At 39.5% G+C, this 10,662-nt stretch overlaps 1 pseudogene; it reads right to left on the reverse strand.

Annotated features, from left to right (window-relative positions):
* Positions 1–1,350: 1,350 nt before the first annotated feature.
* LOC114054187 lies at positions 1,351–1,807 on the reverse strand (annotated as a pseudogene).
* Between the last annotated feature and the right edge of the window lie 8,855 nt (positions 1,808–10,662).

Here is a 10,662-nt window from a genome sequence, read left to right on the forward strand (position 1 = left end):
CTGGGAGCTCTGGCTATAATATTCCTGGGAGCTTTAATTTTGGGATCTCTTTCAGGAGGTGATTTGTGGATTCTTTCAATTTCTATTTTGCCCTCTACATCTAAGCTATCAGGGCAGTTTTCTTTGATAATTTTTTGAAATATGATGTTTAGGCTTTTTTTTTTTTATTATGGCATTCACGTAATCCAATAATTCTTAAAGTATCTCTCTTCAATCTATTTTCCAGGTCAGTTGTTTTTCCAATGCGACATTTCACATTTTCTTCTATTTTTTTTTCATTCTTTTGACTTTGTTTTATTGTTTCTTGATATCTCATGGAATCATTAGCTTCCACTTGCCCAAATCTATTAAGGAATTATTTTCTTCAGTGACCTTTTGTATCTTTTTTCCCCCATTTGGTCAATTCTGCTTCTTAAGTTCTTTTCTCCAGTGAATTTTTGTGCCTTTTCCCCCTATTTGGTCAATTCTGCTTTTTTAGGCATTCTCTTCAGTGGATTTTTTGTTTTAATATATAATGACTGTAGTAATCAGTTTATTACACAGATTAATAATCTTTGAATGTACAAGCTCTAGAAGAGTAATTGGGTCTTTAAATATACATAAGAATTTCTGTCAAATGAATTTTTACCTTTACATTGAGATAGACCTAAGCAGTAGAAAAACATAAGAAAAATTAAGAGCTATTAGCTATGTATTAACTGAGAAACCACATACAAACCAAAAAGTATTGGGGGGGGGGAGTGATGGAGAAGAGGTGAAAAAAAAAAACACCCTTCACTTTATGTACTAATAGCTCCAATCCATTTAAATGTTGACCAGTTAAACTTAGACCTTAAAATACAGGATGCAGGTACATTTTAATCTTGTTGGTTGAAACATTTACCTAAGATGTAGGTCTTTCAGAATAAAATGAGTACAGAAACAACTTGATGTTCTTCACCTTGCTTTTAATAACTGTTATGAGTTTAAAAGGATTCCACTTTTTAAAAAATTCTCCCACAGGTCAGTATAACTGTCCTCCCCCACCCCAAACCATACAACACCCATCACTGTGCCCTTTCATTGTTTATCCAATTAAATCAATAAGAAAAGCTTTTAATCTTACAACTAGGTTATGACTGAAGAATGGGCTTTTCACACACCCACACTTTTTTGCTAGGAGTCAGTGTTGGTATGGGAAATAAAATATTTTTATTTTGTTGTTCCAATTATGTATAACACACAGCACCGTTCTATCAGGGGAAGAGGAGGCATGGGCTCATAGAAAGCAGTCAAATGGAAATCAAAAGGATTTTCTCTTGCAGAGTTCCCCTATCTTTATTTGTAGAAGTTATCCAATAATTTCTTTAATTACACCACATACTTCTGAGTCCATTCCTGAGCTACTCTGTTGTGCTTTTCTCTATCTGTTTTGGAGATCCATGCAATCTCAGGCACTAAAGGATTCTCTGGATTGGGATCACACAACAGAGACCAGATGGACAAGAGTACTTTTGAAATAGTTAGTGCTGGTGACCACTGTGACCATAGAATATCAAGACAAATGCTGCCATTACTGTTAATACTTGGATGGTAAATTCTTGTTGTAAATGCAAGCTTAGGTGGTTTGAGGGGATAATCTGTTGGGAAATGAATTGTCAAGAAAAATACTCCACCCTGATAAGGACTATCATTTGGCCCCATTATTGTAGCTTGCCAGTGGAACATGTCATCTCCAATAGGACCTGCTGAACACTGAGCTGGGGGGGTGGGGGGGGTTGTCATGTGCCAGGTCATTCAACTTCTTGTGGATTCTCTTTAGAGCCATTGTGTGAAATGGCAGCAGTGACCCCAGGGCAGGGGATGAGGTGGGGGGGGAGGCAGGAATGGGGAAGGTGGAGGAAGCTAGGCCTTGGTGATTTCTTGCCGTAGGGCAGAGAGGAGGAAAGGGGTTGAGGGGGTGTTAGGGAAGGTGAGAGTGGCACCTGATGTAGGAGAGGGGCCTGCAGGGGTCTGAGGCAGCAGGCAGCCACTATGGGGCTCGGGACCAGGGAAGGGGATTGGGGAGGAGGAGGGATGGAGGGAAGTGTGGTGCCTGGGCTCTCTTCAGTGGATTTTTGTGCCTCTTTTATCATCTAGCCAATTTTTTTAAAAAGTATTATTTTCTTCAGTATTCTTTTGCTCCTCTTTTACCAAGCTTTTGACATTCTTTTCATAATTTTCTTGCATCACTCTCACTTCTTTTCCCAATTTTTCCTCTACCTCTCTTATTTGATTTTTAAAATCCTCTTTGAATTCTTCCAGTAATTCTTATCAGGCTTGTGTCCAATTCCCTTTTTTTTCCTTTGAGGCTTTGCTTGTAGCTGTTTTGACATGATTTCTTCTTCCGAGTTAGTGTCTTGATCTTTCCTGTCACCATAGTAGCTTTTTGGGATCAAGTTCTTTTTTTCTTGTTTACTCATTTTTCCAGCCTATTTCTTATCTTTTAACTTCATGCTGAAGTTGGGCTCTGCTTCCTGAGGTTTGGGGGCACTGTGGCAAGTTTCAGGTTTTTTTTGGCAATTGTTTTTGGAACCAGTTCTGGGGGTCTGTAGGTTTTTGCTGTTTCCAGGGTGGTATGATCCACCTGCTCTCTTGGCCTGTGCTCTGGTCTTTACCCAGGAAGGGACCTTGCTCCCCTGAAGCCATAAGCGCTAGTGCTCCTCTTGGCCCTGGAACAGTGCCCAGGTCCCCTGCTCTCCTGTAGCCACAAGTGCTACTGCTCCTCTTTGGAGCTGCATATAAGCCGTTTCGATAGGGTAGCAAAATGTCCCCTGTAATCTTTTTCTGACCAGTTGTCTGACCCCCTTATTCTCCGTGAACTGAGAGCTCCTAAAGCTGCTGTTGCAGCTGCCTCCAAGGCCTGCTGCCGGTGTCACTGTGGCCTCTGCTGCACTCCAGGATGACCGCCACCTCCATGTCACAGACCTCTCCTGCTGACCTCCTAGGTTGTCTCGGGTTGGGAAAATGTCTCACTATGACCTCTTGTTGCCTCAGCCATTCCAGAATTCGATTTGAGGTGTTATTTCAAAGTTGTTCAGAGGGGAATGTTAGGAGAGCTCATCTGAGTTGTTGCTTGTACTCAGCCATCTTGGCTCACTGAGGCTTCAGCTATTAAAAGTTACTCAGTCCTCTGCCACTGCTGTTGCTTTCTGCGTTAGCAACAGCTACATTCTTTTTTTTTATTAGTTAATTTATAAAAAGTTTTAGTTTTCACCAATCACTTCCATACGCTTTTGAGTTTTAAATTTTCTCCCCCTCTTTCCCCGCCTCCCTCATCACGATGGCGTGCAATCTGATATAGGCTCTACATATACATTCCTATTAAACATGTTTTTACATTAGTCATGTTGTAAAGAAAAATTAGAACCAATAGGAAGAACCACAAGAAAGAAGAAATAAAACAAAACAACAAAAAAGGAGGAAATAGTATGCTTCGATCTGCACTCCAACTCCATAGTACTTTCTCTGGAGGTGGATCAACAGCTACATTCTTGAGATGGCAGACAACCGTGTCATATGAGGTTCAGCAGAATAATGTAGGAATATTTAGCCATAAGACTTTGTGGGGTGGGGGGAGTGAGGAGCACAATAATCGTCTTCATAGATGTTAATGTTTGCCATATGGAAAAGGAATTAGATTTATTCTAGTTGGCTTCTATGGGTGAATCTAGGACCAATAGGCAGAAATTACAGTGAGGCAGATTTTGGCTTAATAGAAGCAAAAAATTTCTTAACAATTAGTGCTTTTTTAAAATGAAAAGGATGTCCTGTGTAGTAGTGAATTGTCTTATTGGTGTTCTTCAGCTGAAAGTCTTTCCCTATCCCTTTTAACTTTAGTGCTTTCCTTCTGTGATTATTTCCAATTTATCCTGTCTATATCTTGTTGTGCATTGTCTTCCTTTGTGTTCCCAGCCCTTAGCACGTGGAAGGTGCTTAATAAATTCATATGAATGATCGACTAGACTTGTTAGGGAAGCTGAAGATTGGTTCACATTTCCTTTAGAAGTTGGAATTAACTAAATTCAATTCAACAATACTTGTTGGTCAACAGCATAGTATAATAGAGATAAAGTTGGTCCCGGTGTCACAGTGTCAAGAAGGTCTGAGTTCAAGTCCTGCCTGGCCTTTGCTGGCTTTGTGATTCTGAGGAAGTCACTCAACCTCTTAGTGCCCTAGGTAACTTTCCAAAACTAAAAGTAGAGAAGATATCTATCTGCATTGGGAGAGAAAGTTCCTCCAAGGGAATTTCTTCTATCGATGAGATCACGGATCTGGTCCTAAACAAATACCTACTCCATGAAAACCACTGTAGTAGAGGCTACTGATACAGAAATAAAAAAGGAATACAATACCTACCTTCAAGAAACTCAAGAATTTGTTACCAGGAATCTGGTATCACACATATGCATACAAATTAGTATAATGCAAAGTAAAGTGTTTTGTCATTTTTTTTTCAGTTGTGCCCAACTCTTAGAACCTCATTTGTGGTTTTCTTGGCAAAGATACCAGAATGATTTGCCATTTCCTTCTCCAGCTCATTTTATAGATTAGGAAACTGAGGCAAACAGGTTAAGTGACTTGTCCAGGTTCACACAACCAGTAAGTGTCTGAGGCTGAACTTCAATTCAGGTCTTCCTGACTCCAGTCCTGGTATTCTATCCACTGAGCCACCTAAATGTCCCATGACAATAAAGTGGGATAAGGACAAAGTAGTGATCTAGACAGAGATCTAGAAAACAATTAAGAAGGGACAAAATCCTTTTAGGGGATAGGGTGGGGAATCAAGGAAGGCTTCATGAAAAATGTGGCAGCTGATCTTTGAAGGAAGAGGCTTATACCCACAGACTCAGTTGGAGGGAGGGAGTGAATCCTAGGCTTAAGGTGTGGTCTGAACAACTATGCAGCATGTAAGCCAGGAATAGATTCCTAGGTTGAGTGGAATTCAAAGGGTGATACATAAAGGAAAGGAGAGCAAAGTAAGGCTTGCTCATGGGACCATGCTGAAAGGCAGAGGAGAATAGGTAGGAACCACACTAAGCAGGGCTAGGCTAAGGAGACTATATTACTTCCTGTAGACATTGCTTCTAAGATATCTCTAAATTCTAAGATTTTGTGATTCTAGAATTTAAGAGATGATATGCAGACATGCACTGGAGAGCTAATTGTTAAATTTTCAGTCTGACCATTTACACTTTAGAAAAGCTATATATAGGGGCTTGTCTGGACTTAAGAAAGTGATGGCGAAATGATTAATCATGGAGTTTGAACTTAAAAGTGACATCCACCCACCCCCCAACCTAGCTGGTTGTTAAACATATACTAACGTACTGCTAGGCATTTTTGGTTTTGAGCTACACACAACAGTGAGGTTTGTTGCAGAAAGTGCCTGAAGGAACTATGGTCTTGTGGCCTATAACAGCCTGGCAACAGAGGCCTTAAGGATAATAGTAAACCTGTTGAGGTTTCTTTATATTGATAAAATCACATATTTAGAGCTAGAAAGGATCTTTGAGATAACACCAACTCCTCTCATCTTTTAGTGGAGGATATGGAGACAGACAGGTTTGAGTGGCTTGCCCACGGTCATACAGCTGGTGAGAGTTTGAGGCTGGATCTGAATCTAGGTTTTCCTGATTCTAAGTGCAGTGTTCTATCCATTGCACTACCCTGCCTCTTCTATTTGATATGATTTATTCCTCTTCAAAGCCATTTATAATACAGTATTATTATTTGGGTCATTAATTTTTCATATATTCTTACTTGTACTACCATATTTCCTTTATTTTTGATTTCAGATGAAATCCCTGCAGAAAACTTTCTCAGTTCAAAGCCATCAGGAAATGAGATGAATGAAAAACTATTCATTTGCATACCTATGCCTTTGAATTTTTGATAAATTAGTCAGGAAGAAATCAAACATTTTATTTGTGTTAATGTAACCCCAAATCATCGGTTTAAAATTCAAACCAACATTTCCTAATCATTTGTGAAAATGACTATCATTTCTTCTCTAGAGAGTCAGCTTCACTTGGTTGGTTTCAAACTGCCACCTGGACGCATTCAGCCAGTCAACACGTCCACAGATGCAAACTCTTCTGATAGACTGCCAGGCTTGCTCACAGGGCTCCTCCATGTATCGAATCTCTTCATCACACCCCTCCCCTTCCTCCTCTCCCTTTTCCCCTCCCCCTCATATGCCTGGCTTCAAATTACTCATATTCCAGTTATGTCTGGACCTGCAAAGTCAAATGAAGAATTGGGGCAACGCCTCAATAACTCAAGATGGAGGTGGGGATTGGAGGAGGGGGAAGGGAGGAAGTTGGAGAATCATTTTGGCCTCAATTGTCTGGGTGTTTCAGGCTACAAACCTCTTCTTTGACCTGAATTATTCTGGGTGGCTCTTTGTAAGTTTAGATCTGGTCTGGGTCACAATGACTCTGCAGATGACTGCTTCCTTCTCTTCCTGTTGCCAGAGGCTCTATCTGTACAAGGCAGCATGGTCAAGATGAGTGGAAGCTTCAGATGTTCTCGTTCATTGTATGCTCTGAGACATCCCTGCAAGCAGAAGGAATGATATTTCTAAGACCTTACTGATTGTGGGACCATGCACACCACAATCATCACTCACTCCCACTCCTCCTACTAGCTGATTAGCTGGTGTTTTATATAGCACTTTAAAATTAGCCAAATGTGTTCTATACATTATGCTACTGAATGTCTGGGGATGGGAGGTATTGTTTTCTCCATTTTTATGGATGAGGAAACTAACGAATCTCAGAGGTTTGGTCTTATCTATGGTGACCCAGTTAATAAATTTCAGAGGTAGGCTTTGAAACTATATTAGGTGTATTATGATTCCAAGTCAGAAGCAAAAATACTGGCTTTAGCATCCAAGGACCTGTGTTCTAATACTGCCTGTGTCACTTAGTAGCTCTGTGACTTTGGGTAAGTCACTCTGATTCTCAGTTTCCTCATCTGTAAAAGGAATGGTTTTGATTAAATGGCTTCTGAGAATTCTTCCAGCTCTGGATCTATGATCCTTTAACATCTGTTAAGTCTGCTAGGCTGAGAGGGGTTGGACTATTTCAGTCTCATCTGATTTATAGGATCATGGATTTAGAGCTGAAAGGGATGATGGAGATCATTTAGGCCAACCTCCTCCTTTTGTCAAGGAAAATGACTTGCCCAAAGTCACCCAGGTACTAAGTAACAGCAGGAGGATTTGAATATAGATCATCTTATTCCAAATCAATATTCAATAAACTCAAAGAGGTTTGAAGAGGCAAGGCTGGCAGAAAATGCCGAAGGAGTTTCCCATGAATATAGTTTTCCTGCCTATCTTGTTTTATTTTTTTCCCCCTAGGGGCCCTTAACAATGATATGAAGCAGTTTGATTGTAGAGCCATTTGCTATCTCTCAAAGACAGTCAGTGAGAGTTCTGGGGGTAGACATTTTCAACAGATAAGTGTTTGGCAGAGCTTTGTAATGTATATCTGCCAAAGGCTCTCTGGAGCAGATGGTAACAGCTGGTTGTGACTCACTCTAAGGCTGTAGAGGATGAGCCCTAGCAAAGGGTCCATTGTATTATCTTAATGACTTTTTTTTCCCCTAAGAGTGGTTTTTCATTGTATTACTGCATAATTGTTTTTGCTAATGCATTTGCTCCTATCATACAAAAATCTAATTACTCTGCATAATGAATCATTAACAATTTCCTTAAATTCATTTCCATGTTTGCATGCTGATATTCCACTTATACTAATAAGGCTGCAAAAATCCATGCCTTTAAGTCATTAATCAATTAAGACTGGAGTATATATTAAAAACTCGTAACTAAATGTACATCTTAAATCTGAATTTTTACTTAAACATTCAAGTGTAAACACTGTTAGATTATTCTAAATATAACTTTACTTTCCTCTTCATATTATTATTATTTTTTAATGACTTTCTCCATTTCTTCCACATTTCATTTTCTTGAAACCAAGATGAAATGATCCTTGATCTGGTTTAGCTTGATAACACTATTTGGTGTTTAAGGAAGAAAAGAGGTTAAAGGTGGTTGATTTTAGCCTTTCATTTTTTGAAGGAATGAATGAAAAGGCATATATTAAGCACTTACTGCGTGCTAAGCACTGGGAACAACAAACAGAAGCAGACAGGACAGTCCCTCACTCAAGGAGCTCACATTCTAGTGGTGAAAGGCAATGCATGTGGGGGCCTAGCCGGAGTTTGGATTACATACACACAAACATGATGTAGAAATAGCTGGGCAGTGATGCGAAGCCTTGTTTCTGGGCACAGTAGATAGAACACCAGCCCTGGAGTCAGGAAGGCCTGAATTCAAATGCTGTCTCAGCCACTTACTAGCTGTGTGACCCTGGGCAAGTCACTTAACCCTGTTTACCTCAGTTTACAATTTCCTGTAAAACAAGCTGGCGAAGGAAATGGCCAACTACTCTAGTATCTTTGCCAAGAAAACCCCAAATGGGGTCACAAAGAGTCAGTCACGACTGAATAACAACAAAAGGAGAAAACTCACCTATCACTGCGGAAGCTGAGTTTCTGATCTAGCTGCTGAGACAAAAAGTAAGAATAAACACATTTCATCATTTTGCCTTGGTCTCTGAAGCAATAACAAGAACCTTAGTCATTATTTTATTGGTTGTTCCTATCAATATGCAAGTTAATTCTTTTTTTTGTTGTTTCTTTTAGTGCATAAAGCACTTAGCACAGTGCCTGGCACGTAGTAGGCACTAAATACGTTTGTCTTGTCTTGTCTTATCTTGTCCTGTATTGCATTGTGTTATATAAAGACAGTTGTGAGAGACAGCTTTGGAGGCAGTGGTTGGAAGACCTGAGTTCAAATCCAGCCTCAGATACTTACGGTGTAACCCTGGGTAAGTGACTTAACCTGTTTGCCTCAGTTTCCTCAAATCTAAAATAGAAATAATAATAGCACCTACATTCTAGGGTTGATGTGAGGATCACATGAGATAATATTTGTAAAGTGCTTGGCACATAGTAGGTGCTTAAATGCTTGTTTCCTTTCCTCCTTTGGAATCATAGGATTGGACTTCAGATGTCGTGTAGTCCAATCCATATTAGGAGTATGAATCCTTTCCGCAACATCCCTGAGAGATAGCTCTATCTACTGCTTGAACACTGTTAGTAATGGGAATGATGTGGTTTGGGGGTGCTAGAAACCCTGAAATCCAAGGGTACAAAGCAGGAGTCTGCCTTGAAAGAATTTGATCACTCAAGCCTTCTTTCAGTCCAAGAAGCAAGTTTATTATAATACAAATAGAAGTGGGCCAGACTCCTAGTGAGCCTGCTGTATTTGTGACACCAATACAAATGGGCCAGATTTTAAGAATCTGAGCATTTGATGAGGATAAAATTGATACTTTTATACAGAAAAACTGTGGGAAGATCTGGCTTGGATCCCTTGATCCTGGGGTGGTCTGGAGGTAACAGAGAAAGGGGCCAGGATTAAGGAGTGACAAATAAGCTAATTAGGTAATTAAGGTGGGTTAGGGTGGGCCAGATGCCTCAGGCGAACACCAGGGACTGGGTCATGTGGGAAAGTCCAGGGCCTTTTAGGGGTCCATCATTAGCACCCCTTCAGGAATATTGTTACTTAGTAATAATTACTTAGTGACAAACCAATCAAACTACCAAAATTATTTTATAGAGCTAGAAAAAAAACAACAAAATCAATCTGGAAGAACAAAAAGTCAAGAATATCAAGGGAATCAGTGAAAAAAAATGTGAAGGAAGGCGATCTAGCTGGACCAGATGTCAAACTGTTTTACAAAGTAGTACAAATCTGGTACTGGCTAAGAAACAGAGTGGTAGGTTAGTGGAATGGATTAGGCACACAATATACAGTAGAAAATGACCGTAGTAATCTAATGTTTCATAAATCCAAAGATAAAAGTTTTTAGGATAAGAGCTCACTATTTGACAAAAATTGCTGGGAAAACTGGAAAGCAGTTTTGCAGAAACTAGGTATAGACCAACATCTCACACCATATACCAAGATAAGGTCAAAATGGGTACACAATCTAGACATAAATGGTGATATTAAAAGCAAATTAGGGGGGCAGCTAGGTGGTGCAGTAGATAGAGTATCAGCCCTGGAGTCAGGAGTGCCTGAGTTCAAATCCAGCCTTAGACACATAATACTAGCTGTTTCATTCTGGGTAAGTCACTTAACCCCAATTGCCTCACTTAAAAAGAAAAAAAGAAAAAAAAGTAAATTAGAGAAGCACGTAATATCTTAACCTGTTAGATCTAGGAAGAATTTATGGTTATACAAGAGATAGAGAGCATTATGGTATATAAAATGCATTAAATTAAGAAGTTTTTGAGCAAATAAAACCAATATAGTCAAGATTAGAAGGAAAGCAGAAAATTGGGGCAAAAAATTTCCACCAAATTTCTCTGATAAAGGCCTCATTTCTCAAACATGTAGAGAAATGTGTCAAATTTATAAGCATATGACTCACTCCCCAACTGATTACTGGTCAGAGGATATGACCAGGCAATTTTCAGATGAAGATATGAAAGCTATCTATAGTCATATGAAAAAATGAGCTAAATCACTATGGATTAGAGAAATGCAAATTATAATAACTT

Source organism: Vombatus ursinus, unplaced genomic scaffold (assembly GCF_900497805.2).
Source record: "Vombatus ursinus unplaced genomic scaffold, bare-nosed wombat genome assembly UNPS02014812.1, whole genome shotgun sequence".
NCBI classification, from domain to species: domain Eukaryota; kingdom Metazoa; phylum Chordata; class Mammalia; order Diprotodontia; family Vombatidae; genus Vombatus; species Vombatus ursinus.